The sequence below is a fragment of the Pristiophorus japonicus genome, unplaced genomic scaffold (genome assembly GCF_044704955.1).
Source record: "Pristiophorus japonicus isolate sPriJap1 unplaced genomic scaffold, sPriJap1.hap1 HAP1_SCAFFOLD_1242, whole genome shotgun sequence".
NCBI classification, from domain to species: Eukaryota; Metazoa; Chordata; class Chondrichthyes; family Pristiophoridae; genus Pristiophorus; species Pristiophorus japonicus.
In genome coordinates, this window is record NW_027250907.1 from 48,825 (window position 1) to 68,164 (window position 19,340).

Below are 19,340 nucleotides of genomic sequence, written 5' to 3' on the forward strand. Positions count from 1 at the left end.
ATCATTGTATATGTCTCTCGATCAGAGTATCTGTCCCTCAATCAGTGAATCTCCACCCGAGATCAGTGTATCTGTCCAAAGATCAGTGTATCTGTCCCTAAATCAGAATATCTGCCCCTAGTTCAGTGTATCTGTCCCTAGATCAGTGTATCTGTCCCTAGATCAGTGTATCTGTCCCAAGATCAGTATATCTTTCCCAAGATCAGTGTATCTATCCCTAAATCCCTGTATCTGTCCCGAGGTCAGTGTATCTCTCCCTAGATCAGAGTAGCCATCCCGAGATCAGTGTGTCTGTCCCGAGATCAGTGTATCTGTCCCTCGATCAGTGTATCTGTCCCTAGATCAGTGTATCTGTCCCTAGATCAGAGTATGTGTCCCCAGATCAGTGTATCTGTCCCTCGAACAGTGTATCTGTCCCTAGATCAGTGTATCTGTCCCAAGATCAGTGTATTTGTCCCTAGATCAGGGTATCTGTCCCTAGATCAGTGTATCTGTCCCCAGATCAGTGTATCTGTCCCCAGATCAGTGTATCTGTCCCAAGATAAGTGTATTTGTCCCGAGATCAGTGTATCTGTCCCTAGATCAGTGTATCTGTCCCCAGATCAGTGTATCTGTCCCTAGATCAGTGTATCTGTCCCTCGATCAGAGTATCTGTCCCTAGATCAGTGTATCTGTCCCTAGATCAGTGTATCTGTCCCAAGATAAGTGTATTTGTCCCGAGACCAGGGTATCTGTCCCTCGTATATGTATCGAGATCAGAGTATGTGTCCCTAGATTTGTTCATCTCTCCCTAGATCAATGTACATGCCCCTAAATCATTGTATCTCTCCCTAGATCAGTGGATTTGTCCCTAGATCAGTGTATCTGTCCCTGACTCAGTGTATATGTCTCTCGATCAGTGTATCTGTCCCTCAATCCATGTATCTGCCCCCGAGATCAGTGTATCTGTCCCTAGATCAGTGTATCTGTCCCTAGATCAGTGTAGCTGTCCCTAAATCTGTGTATCTGTCCCAATATCAGTGTATCTGTCCCTGCATTAGTGCATCTTTCCCGAGGTCAGAGTATCTGTCCCTAGACCAGTATATCTCTCCCAACATCACTGTATCTGTCCCTAGATCAGTGTATCTGTCTCTCGATCAGTATGTCTGTCCCTAATTCAGCGTATCTGTCCTTAGATCAGTGTATCTGTCCCTAGATCAGTGTATCTGTCCCTGCATCACTGTTATCTGTCCCTAGATCAGTGTATCTGTCCCTAGATCAGTGTATCTGTCCCTAGATCAGGGTATCTGTCCCTCGTTCAGTGTATATGTATCGAGATCAGAGTATGTGTCCCGAGATCAGTTCATCTCTCACTAGATCAGTGTCCATGCCCCTAAATCATTGTATCTCTCTCTAGATCAGTGGATTTGTCCCTAGATCAGTTCATCTCTCCCTAGATCAGTGTACATGCCCCTAAATCATTGTATCTGTCCCTAGATCAGTGCATCTGTCCGTAGATCAGTGTACCTGTCACTACATCAGTGTATATGTTTCTCGATCAGAGTATCTGTCCCTCAATCCATGTATCTGCCTCCGAGATCAGTGTATCTATCCCTAGATCTGTGTAGCTGTCCCTAAATCTGTGTATCTGTCCCAATATCAGTGTATCTGTCCCTGCATCAGTGTATCTGTCCCTGCATCAGTGTATCTGTCCCTAGATCAGTGTATCTGTCCCTAGATCAAAGTATCTGTCCCTAGATCAGGGTATCTGTCTCTCGTTCAGTGTATATGTATCTAGATCAGAGTATGTGTCCCTAGATCAGTGAATCTGTCCCTAGATCAGTGTATCTGTCCCTAGATCAGTGTATCTGTCCCTGCGTCATTGCATCTGTCCCTAGATCAGAGTATGTGTCCCTAGATCAGTGCATCTGTCCCCAGATCAGTGTATCTGTCCCTTGATCAGTGTATCTGTCCCTAGATCAGTGTATCTGTCCCAAGATCAGTGTATTTGTCCCTAGATCAGGGTATCTGTCCCTAGATCAGTGTATCTGTCCCTAGATCAGTGTATCTGTCCCCGGATCAGTGTATCTGTCCCTAGATCAGTGTATCTGTCCCTAGATCAGAGTATGTGTCCCCAGATCAGTGTATCTGTCCCTCGATCAGAGTATCTGTCCCGAGATCAGTGTATCTGTCCCTAGATCAGTGTATCTGTCCCAAGATAAGTGTATTTGTCCCTAGATCAGGGTATCTGTCCCTCGTATATGTATCAAGATCAGAGTATGTGTCCCTAGATCAGTTCATCTCTCCCTAGATCAGTGTACATGCCCCTAAATCATTGTATCTCTCCCTAGATCAGTGGATTTGTCCCTAGATCAGTGTATCTGTCCCTGACTCAGTGTATATGTCTCTCGATCAGTGTATCTGTCCCACAATCCGTGTATCTGCCCCGAGATCAGTGTAGCTGTCCCTAAATCTGTGTATCTGTCCCAATATCAGTGTATCTGTCCCTGCATCAGAGCATCTTTCCCGAGATTAGAGTATCTGTCCCTAGATCAGTGTATCTGTCCCAGCATCACTGTATCTGTCCCTAGATCAGTGTATCTGTCTCTCGATCAGTGTATCTGTCCCTAATTCAGTGTATCTGTCCTTAGATCAGTGTATCTGTCCCTAGATCAGTGTATCTGTCCCTGCATCACTGTATCTGTCCCTAGATCAGTCTATATGTCCCTAGATCAGTGTATCTGCCCCGAGATCAATGTATCTGTCCCTCAATCAGTGTATCTGGCTGTAGATCAGTGTATCTGTCTCTAGATCAGTGTATTTGTCCCTAGATCAGGGTATCTGTCCCTCGTTCAGTGTATATGTATCTCGATCAGAGTATGTGTCCCTAGATCAGTTCATCTCTCCCTAGATCAGTGTACATGCCCCTAAATCATTGTATCTCTCCCTAGATCAGTGGATTTGTCCCTAGATCAGTGTATCTGTCCCTGACTCAGTGTATATGTCTCTCGATCAGTGTATCTGTCCCACAATCCGTGTATCTGCCCCGAGATCAGTGTAGCTGTCCCTAAATCTGTGTATCTGTCCCAATATCAGTGTATCTGTCCCTGCATCAGAGCATCTTTCCCGAGATCAGAGTATCTGTCCCTAGATCAGTGTATCTGTCCCAGCATCACTGTATCTGTCCTTAGATCAGTGTATCTGTCTCTCGATCAGTGTATCTGTCCCTAATTCAGTGTATCTGTCCTTAGATCAGTGTATCTGTCCCTAGATCAGTGTATCTGTCCCTGCATCACTGTATCTGTCCCTAGATCAGTCTGTATGTCCCTAGATCAGTGTATCTGCCCCGAGATCAATGTATCTGTCCCTCAATCAGTGTATCTGGCTGTAGATCAGTGTATCTGTCCCTAGATAAGTGTATTTGTCCCTAGATCAGGGTACCTGTCCCTCGTTCAGTGTATATGTATCTAGATCAGAGTATGCGTCCCAAGGTCAGTGCATCTGTCCCTAGATCAGTGTATCTGTCCCTAGATCAGTGTATTTGTTCCTTGATCAGGGTATCTGCCCCTCGTTCAGTGTATATGTATCTAGATCAGAGTATGTGTCCCTAGATCAGTTCATCTCTCCCTAGATCAGTGTACATGCCCCTAAATCATTGTATATGTCTCTCGATCAGAGTATCTGTCCCTCAATCAGTGAATCTCCACCCGAGATCAGTGTATCTGTCCAAAGATCAGTGTATCTGTCCCTAAATCAGAATATCTGCCCCTAGTTCAGTGTATCTGTCCCTAGATCAGTGTATCTGTCCCTAGATCAGTGTATCTGTCCCAAGATCAGTATATCTTTCCCAAGATCAGTGTATCTGTCCCTGCATCGATGTATCTGTCCCTAGATCAGTGTATCTGTCCCTAGATCAGAGTATCAGTCCCGAGATCAGTGTATCTACCTCTAGATCAGTGTATCTGCCTCCAGATCAGTCTATCTGCCCATAGATCAGTGTATCTGTCCCAAGATCAGTGTATCTGTCCTTCAATCATTGCATATTTCCCAAGATCAGTGCATTTGTCACTCGATCAGCGTATCTGTCCCTAGATCAGTGTATCTGTCCCTCGTTTAGTGTATCTGTCCCTAGATCAGTGTATCTATCCTTCAATCAATGTATCTTTCCCTAGGTCATAGTATCTTTCTCTATATCAGTGTATCTGTCCTTAGATCAGTGTATCTGTCTCTAGATCAGTATATCTGTTCCTAGATCAGTGTATCTGTCCCAGCATCACTGTATCTGTCCTTAGATCAGTCTATATGTCGCGAAATCAGTGTATCTGTCCTTAGATCAGTTTATATGTCCCTAGATCAATGTATCTGTCCCTCAATCAGTGTATCTGGCTGTAGATCAGTGTATCTGTCTCTAGATCAGTGTATTTGTCCCTAGATCGGGGTATCTGTCCCTCGTTCAGTGTATATGTATCTCGATCAGAGTATGTGTCCCTAGATCAGTTCATCTCTCCCTAGATCAGTGTACATGCCCCTAAATCATTGTATCTCTCCCTAGATCAGTGGATTTGTCCCTAGATCAGTGTATCTGTCCCTGACTCAGTGTATATGTCTCTCGATCAGTGTATCTGTCCCACAATCCGTGTATCTGCCCCGAGATCAGTGTAGCTGTCCCTAAATCTGTGTATCTGTCCCAATATCAGTGTATCTGTCCCTGCATCAGAGCATCTTTCCCGAGATCAGAGTATCTGTCCCTAGATCAGTGTATCTGTCCCAGCATCACTGTATCTGTCCCTAGATCAGTGTATCTGTCTCTCGATCAGTGTATCTGTCCCTAATTCAGTGTATCTGTCCTTAGATCAGTGTATCTGTCCCTAGATCAGTGTATCTGTCCCTGCATCACTGTATCTGTCCCTAGATCAGTCTGTATGTCCCTAGATCAGTGTATCTGCCCCGAGATCAATGTATCTGTCCCTCAATCAGTGTATCTGGCTGTAGATCAGTGTATCTGTCCCTAGATCAGTGTATTTGTCCCTAGATCAGGGTATCTGTCCCTCGTTCAGTGTATATGTATCTCGATCAGAGTATGTGTCCCGAGATCAGTTCATCTCTCGCTAGATCAGTGTACATGCCCCTAAATCATTGTATCTCTCCCTAGATCAGTGGATTTGTCCCTACATCAGTGTATCTGCCCCTGCATCAGTGTATCTGTCCCTGCATCAGTGCATCTGTCCTGAAATCAGTGTATCTGTCCCTACATTAGTGTATCTGTCCCTAGATCAGAGTATCTGCCCCTAGATCAGTTCATCTCTCCCTAGATCAGTGTCCATGCCCCTAAATCATTGTATCTGTCCCTAGATCAGTGCATCTGTCCGTAGATCAGTGTACCTGTCCCTAACTCATTGTATATGTTTCTCGATCAGAGTATCTGTCCCTCAATCCATGTATCTGCCCCCGAGATCAGTGTATCTATCCCTAGATCAGTGTAGCTGTCCCTAAATCTGTGTATCTGTCCCAATATCAGTGTATCTGTCCCTGCATCAGTGTATCTGTCCCTGCATCAGTGTATCTGTCCCTAGATCAGTGTATCTGTCCCTAGATCAGTGTATCTGTCCCTAGATCAAAGTATCTGTCCCTAGATCAGTGTATCTGTCCCTGCGTCAGCGCATCTGTCCCTAGATCAGTGTATTTGTCCCTAGATCAGGGTACCTGTCCCTCGTTCAGTGTATATGTATCTAGATCAGAGTATGTGTCCCAAGGTCAGTGCATCTGTCCCTAGATCAGTGTATCTGTCCCTAGATCAGTGTATTTGTCCCTCGATCAGGGTATCTGCCCCTCGTTCAGTGTATATGTATCTAGATCAGAGTATGTGTCCCTAGATCAGTTCATCTCTCCCTAGATCAGTGTACATGCCCCTAAATCATTGTATATGTCTCTCGATCAGAGTATCTGTCCCTCAATCAGTGAATCTCCACCCGAGATCAGTGTATCTGTCCAAAGATCAGTGTATCTGTCCCTAAATCAGAATATCTGCCCCTAGTTCAGTGTATCTGTCCCTAGATCAGTGTATCTGTCCCAAGATCAGTATATCTTTCCCAAGATCAGTGTATCTGTCCCTGCATCAATGTATCTGTCCCTAGATCAGTGTATCTGTCCCTAGATCAGAGTATCAGTCCCGAGATCAGTGTATCTACCTCTAGATCAGTGTATCTGCCTCCAGATCAGTCTATCTGCCCATAGATCAGTGTATCTGTCCCAAGATCAGTGTATCTGTCCTTCAATCATTGCATATTTCCCAAGATCAGTGCATTTGTCACTCGATCAGCGTATCTGTCCCTAGATCAGTGTATCTGTCCCTCGTTTAGTGTATCTGTCCCTAGATCAGTGTATCTATCCTTCAATCAATGTATCTTTCCCTAGGTCATTGTATCTTTCCCTATATCAGTGTATCTGTCCTTAGATCAGTGTATCTGTCCCAGCATCACTGTATCTCTCCTTAGATCAGTCTATATGTCCCGAAATCAGTGTATCTGTCCTTAGATCAGTTTATATGTCCCTAGATCAGTGTAGCTGTCCCTAAATCTGTGTATCTGTCCCAATATCAGTGTATCTGTCCCTGCATCAGTGCATCTTTCCCGCGATCAGGGTATCTGCCCCGAGATCAATGTATCTGTCCCTCAATCAGTGTATCTGGCCGGAGATCAGTGTATCTGTCCCTAGATCAGTGTATCTGTCCCAATATCAGTGTATCTGTCCCTGCATCAGTGTATCTGTCCCTGCATCAGTGCATCTGTCCCGAGATCAGTGTATCTGTCCCTACATCAGTGTATCTGTCCCTAGATCAGAGTATCTGTCCCTAGATCAGTTCATCTCCCCCTAGATCAGTGTACATGCCCCTAAATCATTGTATCTGTCCCTAGATTAGTGCATCTGTCCGTAGATCAGTGTATCTGTCCCTAACTCAGTGTATATGTTTCTCGATCAGAGTATCTGTCTCTCAATCCGTGTTTCTGCCCCCGAGATCAGTGTATCTATCCCTAGATCAGTGTAGCTGTCCCTAAATCTGTGTATCTGTCCCAATATCTGTGTATCTGTCCCTGCATCAATGTATCTGTCCCTAGATCAGTGTATCTGTCCCTAGATCAGAGTATCTGTCCCGAGATCACTGTATCTGTCTCTAGATCAGTGTATCTGCCTCCAGATCAGTCTATCTGCCCATAGATCAGTGTATCTGTCCCAAGATCAGTGTATCTGTCCTTCAATCATTGCATCTTTCCCAAGATCAGTGCATTTGTCACTCGATCATCGTATCTCTCCCTAGATCAGTGTATCTGTCCCTCGTTTAGTGTATCTGTCCCTAGATCAGTGTATCGATCCTTCAATCAATGTATCTTTTCCTAGATCATTGTATCCTTCCCGAGATCAGTGTATCTGTCCCTAGTTCAGTGTATCTGTCCCTAGATCAGTGTATCTATCCTTCAATCATTGAATCTTTCCCTAGATCATTGTATCATTCCCAAGATCAGTGTATCTGTCACTCGATCAGCGTATCTGTCACTCGATCAGCGTATCTGTCCCTAGATCTGTGTATCTGTCCCTAGATTAGTGTATCTGTCCCCAGATCAATGTATCTGTCCTTCAATCATTGTATCTTTCCCTAGATCATTGCATCTTTCCAAAGTTCAGTGTATCTGTCACTCGATCAGCATATCTGTCCCAAAATCACTGTATCTGTCCATAGATAAGTGTATCTGACCCTAGCTCTGTGTATCTCTCCCTAGATGAGTGTACCTGTCCCTAGATCCATGTATCTATCCCTAGATCAGTGTAGGGAGTTAGATAAGGCTCTTACAGCTAAAGCAATCAAGGGATATGGAGAGAAAGCAGGAAATGGGTACAGAGATGAATGATCAGCCATAAGCTTATTGAATGGTGGTGCAGGCTCAAAGGGCCGAATGGCCTACTCCTGCAACAATTTTCTATGATTCTATGCATCTGTCCCGAAATCCATGTATCTCGCCCAAGATCAGCGTATCTGTCCGTGTTTCATTGTATCTGTCCCAAGATCAGTGTATCTGTCCCTAGATCGGTGCATCTGCCCCTAAATCAGTGTATCTGCCCCTCGATCAGGGTATCTGTCCCTAAATCAGTGTATCTGTCCCCAGATCAGTGTATCTATCCCTAGATCATTGTATCTGCCCCCAGATCATTGTATCTGCCCCTAGATCAGTGTATCTGCCGCCAGATCAGTGTATCTGTCCCTAAATCAGTGTATCTGCCCCTCAATCAGTTTATCTGTCCCTAAATCAGTATATCTGTCCCTAAATCAGTGTATCTGCCCCTAGATCAATGTATCTGACCCTAGATATGTGTATCTGTCCAAAGATCAGTGTATCTGTCCCTCAAACAGTGTATCTGGCCATAGATCCGTGTATTTGTACCGAGATCAGAGTATCTATCCCTAAATCAGTGCATCTATCCCTAAATCAGTTTATCTGTCCCCAAATCAGTGTATCTGCCCCGAAATCAGTTTATCTGTCCCTAGATCAATGTGTCTGACCCTAGATATGTGTATCTGTCCAAAGATCAGTGTATCTGTCCCTCAAACAGTGTATCTGGCCAGAGATCCGTGTATTTGTACCTAGTTCAGTGTATCTCTCCTTAGATTAGTGTATGTGTCCCCCTAGTCTGTGTAACTGTAAAAATATCAGAGGATTTGTCCTGTGATCCATGTATCTGACCCCATAGATCAGTGAATCTGTCGCTCCATCAGTGTATCTGTCCCCAGATCAGTGTATCTGTCCCTAGATTGTGTATCTGTCCCTAGATCAGTGTATCTGTCCCTAGATCAGTATATCTGTCCCCAGATCAGTGTATCTGTCCCCAGATCAGTGTATCTGTCCCTAGATCTGTGTATCTATCCCTAGATCTGTGCATCTGTCCCTAGATCAGTGCACCTATCCACAGTTCAGTGTATCTGTTCCTAGATTAGTGTATCTGCCCCTAAATCTGTGTATCTGTCCCTAGATCAGTGTATCTGCCCCTAAATCAGTGTATCTGCCCCTAGATCAGGGTATCTGTCCCCAGATCAGTGTATCTGCCCCTAGATCAGTGTATCTGTCCCCAGATCAGTGTATCTGTCCCTAAATCAGTTAACTGCCCCTAAATCAGTTTATCTGTCCCTAAATCAGTGTATCTGACCCTAGATCAGTGTATCTGTCCCTAGATCAGTGTATCTGTCCCTCAAACAGTGTATCTGGCCATAGATCCGTGTATTTGTACCTAGATCAGTGTATCTATCCCTAAATCAGTGTATAGAAACATAGAAACATAAAAAATAGGTGCAGGAGTAGGCCATTCGGCCCTTCTAGCCTGCACCGCCATTCAATCAGTTCATGGCTGAACATGCAACTTCAGTACCCCATTCCTGCTTTCTCGCCATACCCCTTGATCCCCCTAGTAGTACGGAGTTCATCTAACTCCTTTTGCATATATTTAGTGAATTGGCCTCAACAACTTTCTGTGGTAGAGAATTCCACAGGTTCACCACTCTCTGGGTGAAGAAGTTTCTCCTCATCTCGGTCCTAAATGGCTTACCCCTTATCCTTAGACTGTGACCCCTGGTTCTGGACTTCCCCAACATTGGGAACATTCTTCCTGCATCTAACCTGTCTAAACCCATCAGAATTTTAAACGTTTCTATGAGGTCCCCTCTCATTCTTCTGAACTCCAGTGAATACAAGCCCAGTTGATCCACTCTTTCTTGATAGGTCAATCCCGCCTTCCCGGGAATCAGTCTGGTGAACCTTCGCTGCACTCCCTCAATAGCAAGAATGTCCTTCCCCAGGTTAGGAGACCAAAACTGTACACAATATTTCAGGTGTGGCCTCACCAAGGCCCTGTACAACTGTAGCAACACCTCCCTGCCCCTGTACTCAAATCCCCTCGCTATGAAGGCCAACATGCCATTTGCTTTCTTAACCGCCTGCTATACCTGCATGCCAACCTTCAATGACTGATGTACAATGACACCCAGGTCTCGTTGCACCTCCCCTTTTCCTAATCTGTCACCATTCAGATAATAGTCTGTCTCTCTGTTTTTAACACCAAAGTGGATAACCTCACATTTATCCACATTATACTTCATCTGCCATGCATTTGCCCACTCACCTAACCTATCCAAGTCGCTCTGCAGCCTCTGAGCATCCTCCTCGCAGCTCACACTGCCACCCAACTTAGTGTCATCCGCAAATTTGGAGATACTACATTTAATCCCCTCGTCTTATTCATTAATGTACAATGTAAACAGCTGGGGCCCCAGCACAGAACCTTGTGGTACCCCACTAGTCACTGCCTGCCATTCTGAAAAGTACCCATTTACTCCTACTCTTTGCTTCCTGTCTGCCAACCAGTTCTCAATCCATGTCAGCACACTACCCCCAATCCCATGTGCTTTAACTTTGCACATTAATCTCTTGTGTGGGACCCTGTCGAAAGCCTTCTGAAAGTCCAAATATACCACATCAACTGTTTCTCCCTTGTCCACTCTACTGGAAACATCCTCAAAAAATTCCAGAAGATTTGTCAGGCATGATTTCCCTTTCACAAATCCATGCTGACTTGGATCTATCATGTCACCTCTTTCCAAATGCACCGCTATGACATCCTTAATATCTACCCCTAAATCAGTTTATCTGTCACCAAATCAGTGTATCTGCCCCTAAATCAGTTTATCTGTCCCTATATCAGTTTATCTGTCCCTAGATCAGTGTATCTGTCCCTAGATCTGTGTATCTGTCCCTAGATCAGGGTATCTGTCCCTAAATCAGTGTATCTGTCCCCAGATTAGTGTATCTGTCCCTGGATTATTGTATCTGCCCCTAGATCATTGTATCTGCCCCTAGATCAGTGTATCTGCCGCCAGATCAGTGTATCTGTCCCTAAATCAGTGTATCTGACCCTAGATATGTGTATCTGTCCAAAGATCAGTGTATCTGTCCCTCAAACAGTGTATCTGGCCATAGATCCGTGTATTTATACCTAGATCAGTGTATCTATCCATAAATCAGTGTATATATCTCTAAATCAGTTTATCTGTCCCCAAATCAGTGTATCTGCCCCTAAATCAGTTTATCTGTCCCTAGATCAGTGTATCTGACCCTAGATATGTGTATTTGTCCAAAGATCAGTGTATCTGTCCCTCAAACAGTGTATCTGGCCATAGATCCATGTATTTGTACCTAGTTCAGTGTATCTGTCCCGAGATCAGTGTATGTGTCCCCCTAGTCTGTGTAACTGTAAAAATATCAGAGGATTTGTCCTGTGATCCATGTATCTGAACCCGTAGATCAGTGAATCTGTCGCTCCATCAGTGTATCTGTCCCCAGATCAGTGTATCTGTCCCTAGATCAGTGTATCTGTCCCTAGATCAGTGTATCTGTCCCTAGATCAGTGTATCTGTCCCTAGATCAGTGTATCTGTCCCTAGATCAGAGTATCTGTCCTTAGATCAGTGTATCTGTCCCTAAATCAGTGCATCTGTCCCTAGATCAGAGTATCTGTCCTTAGATCAGTGTATCTGTCCCTAAATCAGTGCATCTGTCCCTAGATCAGTTTAGTTGCCCCTAGATCAGTGTATCTGTCCCTAGATCAGAGTATCTATCCTTAGATCAGTGTATCTCTCCCTAGATCAGTGCACCTGTCCCTAAATCTGTGTATCTGTCCCTAGATTATTGTATCGTTCCCTAGATCAGTGTATCTGTCCCTAGATCAGGATATCTATCCCCAAATCAGTGTATCTCTCCATAGATCAGTGTATCAGACTGCAGATCTGTGTATCTGTCCCTAGATCAGTGCACCTGTCCCTAAATTAGTGTATCTGCCCCCAGATCAGTGTATCTGTCCTTAGATCAGTGTATCTGTCCCTAAATCAGGGTATCTGTCCATAGTTCAGTGTATCTGTCCCTAAATCAGGGTATCTGTCCATAGTTCAGTGTATCTGTCCCTAGATCAGTATACCTGTCCCTAAATCAGTGTATCTGTCCCTAGATCAGTGTATCTGTCCTTAGATCAGTGTATCTGTTCCTAGATTAGGGTATCTGTCCCCAAATCAGTGTATCTGTCGCGAGATCAGTGTATCTGTCCCGAGATCAGTGTACCTGTCCCGAGATCAGTATACCTGTCCCTAGATCAGTGTATCTGTCTCTAGATCAGTGCATCTGTCCCTTGATCAGTGTATCTGTCCCTAGATCAGTGTATGTGTCCCCCTAGTCTGTGTAACTGTAACAATGTCAGAGGATTTGTCCTGTGATCCATGTATCTGACCCCGTAGATCAGTGTATCTGTCGCTCCATCAGTGTATCTGTGACTAGATCAGTGTATCTGTCCCTAGATTGTGTATCTGTCCCTATATCAGAGTATCTGTCCCTAGATCAGTGTAGGGACTTAGATAAGGCCCTTACAGCTAAAGGGATCAAGGGGTATGGAGGGAAAGCAGGAAAGGGGTACTGATGTGAATGATCAGCCATGATCTTATTGAATGGTGGTGCAGGCTCGAAGGGCCGAATGGCCTACTCCTGCACCTATTTACTATGATTCTATGCATCTGTCCCTAAGTCCATGTATCTCTCCCGCTATCAGTGTAACTGTCCGTGTTTCATTGCATCTGTCCCAAGATCAGTTTATCTGTCGTGAGCTCAGAGTATCTGTCCCTACATCAGTGTATCTGTCCCTAGATCAGAGTATATGTCCAGATCTGAGTGTCTGTCCCTAGATCAGTGTATCTGTTCCTAGATCAGAGTATATGTCTCTAGATCAGAGCATCTTTCCCTAGATCAGTGCATTGTCCCATGATCAGTATATCTGTCCCTAGATCAGTCAATCTGTCCCTAGATCAGTGTATCTGTCCGTTGGTCAGTGTATCTGTCACTAGATCAGTTTATCTGTTCCTAGATCAGTGTATCCATCCCTCGATCAGTGTATCTGCCTCCAGCTCAGTGTATATTTCCATAAATCAGTGTATCTTTCCCTCGATCAATGTATCTGTCCTTTCATCAGTGCATCTGTCCCTCAATCGATTAGTGCATCTGTCCGTAGATCAGTTTATGAGTACTGAGATCAGTGTATCTGTCTCAAGATCAGTCTATCCATCCCTAGATCGTTGTATCTATCCCGAGATCCATGTATATCTCCACGGATCAGTGTATTTGTCTCCAGATCAGTGTATCAGTCCCTAGTTCAGTGTATCTTTCACTAGATCAGTGTATCTGTCCCTATTTCAGTATATCAGTCCCGAGATCAATGTACCTGTTCCGAGATCAGTGTATCTCTCCCTAGATCAGGGTATCTGTCTCTAAATTAGTGTCTGTCGCTAGATCAGTGTATCTGTCTACCAGGACAATGTATCTGTCCCAAGATCAGTGTATCTGTTCCTAGATCAGTGTATTTGTCCCTAAATCAGTGTATCTATCCTTAGATCAGTGTATCTGACCCTAGATCTGTGTATCTGTCCCTAGATCAGCGCACCTGTCCCTCGCTCAGTGTATCTGTCCCTAGATCATTGTATCTGACCCTAGATTTGTGTATCTGTCCATAGATCAGTGCACCTGTCCCTAGATCAGTGTATCTGTCCCTAGATCAGTGCACCTGTCCCTAGATCAGAGTATCTGCCCCTAGATCAGTGTATCTGTCCCTAGATCTGTGTATCTGTCCCCAGGTCAGTGTATCTGTCCCTAGATCAGTGTATCTGTCCCTAGATCAGTATATCAGTCCGTGGATCGGTGTATTTGTCTCCAGATCAGTGTATGTGTCCCCCTAGTCAGCGTAACTGTCCCAAGATCAGAGTATCTGTATTAAGATCCATGTATCTTACCCCGTAGATCAGTGTATCTGTCCCTTGATCAGTGTACCTGTCCCTCAAACTGTGTATCTGTTCCTAGATCAGTATCTGCCCCTTGATCAGTGTATCTAACCCTAGATCAGCTTATCTAACCCTAGATCAATGTATCTTTCATTAGATCAGTGTATCTGTCCCCGAATCACTACATCAGTCCCGAGATCAGTGTATCTATCTCTAGATCAGAGTATCTGTCCCTAGATCAAATGATCTGCTCTTGTTAAGTGTATGCATCCATGGATCATTGTATCTATCCCTAGACCCGTGTAAATGTCCATGGATTAATGTATTTGTCTCCCGATTAGTGTATCTGTCTCTAGGTCAGTGTATCTGTCTCTAGGTCAGTGTATCTGTCCCTACATCAGTGTATCTGTCTCTAGGTCAGTGTATCTGTCTCTAGGTCAGTGTATCTGTCCCTACATCAGTGTATCTGTCCTGAGATCATTGTATCTTTCCCGAGATCATTGTATCTTTCCCGAGATCAGTGTATCTGTCCCTAGATTGTATCTGTCCCGAGATCAGTGTATCTGTCCCTAGATCAGAGCATCTGTCGCTAGATTAGTGTATCTGTCGCTAGATTAGTGTATCTGTCCCTAGATCAGTGTATTTGTCCCTAGATCAGTGTATCTATCCTTCAATCATTGCATCTTTCCCAAGATCATTGTATCTGTCCCAAGATCAGTGTATCTGTCGGTAGCTCAGAGTATCTGTTCCTACATCCATTTATCTGTCCTGAGAGCAGTGTATCTGTTCCTAAATCAGTGTGTCTGTACCAAGATCAGTGTATCTGTCTCTAGGTCAGTGTATCTGTCCCTACATCAGTGTATCTGTCTCTAGGTCAGTGTATCTGTCTCTAGGTCAGTGTATCTGTCCCTACATCAGTGTATCTGTCCTGAGATCATTGTATCTTTCCCGAGATCATTGTATCTTTCCCGAGATCAGTGTATCTGTCCCTAGATTGTATCTGTCCCGAGATCAGTGTATCTGTCCCTAGATCAGAGCATCTGTCGCTAGATTAGTGTATCTGTCGCTAGATTAGTGTATCTGTCCCTAGATCAGTGTATTTGTCCCTAGATCAGTGTATCTATCCTTCAATCATTGTATCTTTCCCAAGATCATTGTATCTGTCCCAAGATCAGTGTATCTGTCGGTAGCTCAGAGTATCTGTTCCTACATCCATTTATCTGTCCTGAGAGCAGTGTATCTGTTCCTAAATCAGTGTGTCTGTACCAAGATCAGTGTATCTGTCTCTAGGTCAGTGTATCTGTCCCTACATCAGTGTATCTGTCTCTAGGTCAGTGTATCTGTCTCTAGGTCAGTGTATCTGTCCCTACATCAGTGTATCTGTCCTGAGATCATTGTATCTTTCCCGAGATCATTGTATCTTTCCCGAGATCAGTTTATCTGTCCCTAGATTGTATCTGTCCCGAGATCAGTGTATCTGTCCCTAGATCAGAGCATCTGTCGCTAGATTAGTGTATCTGTCGCTAGATTAGTGTATCTGTCCCTAGATCAGTGTATTTGTCCCTAGATCAGTGTATCTATCCTTCAATCATTGTATCTTTCCCAAGATCATTGTATCTGTCCCAAGATCAGTGTATCTGTCGGTAGCTCAGAGTATCTGTTCCTACATCCATTTATCTGTCCTGAGAGCAGTGTATCTGTTCCTAAATCAGTGTGTCTGTACCAAGATCAGTGTATCTGTCTCTAGGTCAGTGTATCTGTCCCTACATCAGTGTATCTGTCTCTAGGTCAGTGTATCTGTCTCTAGGTCAGTGTATCTGTCCCTACATCAGTGTATCTGTCCTGAGATCATTGTATCTTTCCCGAGATCATTGTATCTTTCCCGAGATCAGTTTATCTGTCCCTAGATTGTATCTGTCCCGAGATCAGTGTATCTGTCCCTAGATCAGAGCATCTGTCGCTAGATTAGTGTATCTGTCGCTAGATTAGTGTATCTGTCCCTAGATCAGTGTATTTGTCCCTAGATCAGTGTATCTATCCTTCAATCATTGTATCTTTCCCAAGATCATTGTATCTGTCCCAAGATCAGTGTATCTGTCGGTAGCTCAGAGTATCTGTTCCTACATCCATTTATCTGTCCTGAGAGCAGTGTATCTGTTCCTAAATCAGTGTGTCTGTACCAAGATCAGTGTATCTGTCTCTAGGTCAGTGTATCTGTCCCTACATCAGTGTATCTGTCTCTAGGTCAGTGTATCTGTCTCTAGGTCAGTGTATCTGTCCCTACATCAGTGTATCTGTCCCTAGATCAGTGTAGCTGTACCAAGATCAGTGTATCTGTCTCTAGGTCAGTGTATCTGTCGCTAAATCAATGTATCTGTCCCTAGATCAATGTACCTTTCGCTAGATCAGTGCATCTGTCCCTAGATCAGTGTATCTGTCCCTAGTTTAGTGTATCTGTCCCTAGATCAGTGTATCTGTCCCTAGATCAGTGTATCTGTCCCTAGTTTAGTGTATCTGCCCCTAGATCAGTGTATCCGTCCCTAGTTTAGTGTATCTGTCTCTAGATCAGTGTATCTGTCCCTAGTTTAGTGTATCTATCCCGAGATCAGAACATCTATCCTTCAATCATTGTATCTTTCCCTAGATCAGTGTATCTGTCCCTAGATCAGGGTATCAGTCCCAAATCAGTGTATCTGTCCCTTGATCAGTGTATCTGCCCCTAGATCTGTGTATTTGTCCCTAGATCAGCGTATCTGTCCCTAGACCAGGGTATCTGTCCCTAGATCAGTGTATCTGTCCCTCGATCAGTGTATCTGCCCCTAGATCAGTGTATCTGCCCCTAGATCTGTATAGCTGTGCCTAGATCAGTGTACCTGTCCCTAGATCAGTGTACATGTCCCAAGATCAGTGTATCTGTCCCTAGTTTAGTGTATCTATCCCTAGATCAGAGTATCTATCCTTCAATCACTTTATCGTTCCCTAGATCAGTGTATCTGTCTCTAGATCAGGATATCTGTCCCTAGATCAGTGTATCTGCCCCTAGATATGTGTATCTGTCCCTAGATCAGTGTACAAGTCCCTAGATCAGTATATTTGTCCCTAGATCTGTGTATCTGTCCCTAAATCAATGTATCTGCCCCTACATCAGTGTGTCTGTCCATAGATCAGTGTATCTGTCCCTAGATCAGTGTATCTGACCCCGTAGATCAGAGTATCTGTCTCTAGATCAGTGTAGGGAGTTAGATAAGGCCCTTACAGCTAAAGGGATCAAGGGGTATGGAGAGAAAGCAGGAAAGGGGTACTGATGTGAATGATCAGCCATAAGCTTCTTGAATGGCGGTGCAGGCTCAAAGGGCCGAATGGCCTACTCCTACACCTATTTACTATGATTCTATGCATCTGTCCCTAAGTCCATGTATCTCTCCCGCTATCGGTGTAACTGTCCGTGTTTCATTGCATCTGTCCCAAGATCAGTTTATCTGTCGCGAGCTCAGAGTATCTGTCCCTACATCAGTGTATCTGTCCATTGATCAGTGTATCATTCCCTAGATTGTGTATCTGTCCCTCGATCTGTGTATCTGTCCCGAGATCAGTGTATCTGGCCCTAGATCAGTGTATCTGTCCCTAGATTGTACATCTGTACCTTGACAGCGTATCTGTCCTTAGATCAGTGTATCTCTCCCAACAATTGTGTATCTGTCCCTAGATCAGTGTATTTGCCCCTAGATCAGTGTATCTGTCCCTAGATTGTATATCTGTCCCTAGTTCAGATAATAGTCTGTCTCTCTGTTTTTACCACCAAAGTGGATAACCTCACATTTATCCACATTATACTTCATCTGCCATGCATTTGCCCACTCACCTAACCTATCCAAGTCGCTCTGCAGCCTCTGAGCATCCTCCTCGCAGCTCACACTGCCACCCAACTTAGTGTCATCCGCAAATTTGGAGATACTACATTTAATCCCCTCGTCTAAATCATTAATGTACAATGTAAACAGCTGGGGCCCCAGCACAGAACCTTGCGGTACCCCACTAGTCACTGCCTGCCATTCTGAAAAGTACCCATTTACTCCTACTCTTTGCTTCCTATCTGCCAACCAGTTCTCAATCCATGTCAGCACACTACCCCCAATCCCATGTGCTTTAACTTTGCACATTAATCTCTTATGTGGGACCTTGTCGAAAGCCTTCTGAAAGTCCAAATATACCACATCAACAGTCCCTCGATCAGTGTATCTGTCCCTAGATCAGTGTATCTGTCCCTAGATCAATATATACATTCAAAAAGGAGTTAGATGTAGTCCTTACTACAAGGGGATCAAGGGGTATGGCGAGAAAGCAGGAATGCGGTACTGAAGTTGCATGTTCAGCCATGAACTCATTGAATGGCGGTGCAGGCTCGAAGGGCCGAATGGCCTACTCCTGCACCTATTTTCTATGTCTCTATGTTTCTATATATCTGCTCCTAGATCAGTGTATCTGGCCCTAGATCCATGTATTTGTACCAAGATCAGTGTATCTGTTCCTCGATCAGTGTATCTGTCCAGAGATCTATGTATCGGACCCTGTAAATCAATGTATCTGTCTCTCGATCAGAGTATCTGTCCTTAGATCAGATTATCTGCTCTTGTTAAGTGTATGCATCCCTGGATCATTGTATCTATCCCTAGATCCGTGTATATGTCCATGGATTAGTGTATTTGTCTCCAGATCAGTGTATCTGTCCCTAGATCAGTGTATCTGGCCCTAGATCAGTGTATCTGTCCCTAGATTGTATATCTGTACATTAGACAGGGTATCTGTCCATAGATCAGTGTATCTCTCCCTACAATTGTGTATCTGTCCCTAGATCAGTGTATTTGCCCCTAGATCAGTGTATCTGCCCCTAGATCTGTATATCTGTGCCGAGATCAGTGTACCTGTCCCTAGATCAGTGTATATGTCCCAAGATCAGTGTATATGTCCCAAGATCAGTGTATCTGTCCCTAGATCAGTGTACCTGTCCCTAGATCAGTATATCTGTCCCTAGATCTGTGTATCTGTCCCTAAATCAAAGTATCTTCCCCTACATCAGTGTGTCTGTCCATAGATCAGTGTATCTGACCCCGTAGATCAGAGTATCTGTCTCTAGATCAGTGTAGGGAGTTAGATAAGGCCCTTACAGCTAAAGGGATCAAGGGGTATGGAGAGAAAGCAGGAAAGGGGTACTGATGTGAATGATCAGCCATAAGCTTCTTGAATGGCGGTGCAGGCTCAAAGGGCCGAATGGCCTACTCCTACACCTATTTACTATGATTCTATGCATCTGTCCCTAAGTCCATGTATCTCTCCCGCTATCAGTGTAACTGTCCGTGTTTCATTGCATCTGTCCCAAGATCAGTTTATCTGTCGCTAGCTCAGAGTATCTGTCCCTACATCAGTGTATCTGTCCATTGATCAGTGTATCATTCCCTAGATTGTGTATCTGTCCCTAGATCTGTGTATCTGTCCCGAGATCAGTGTATCTG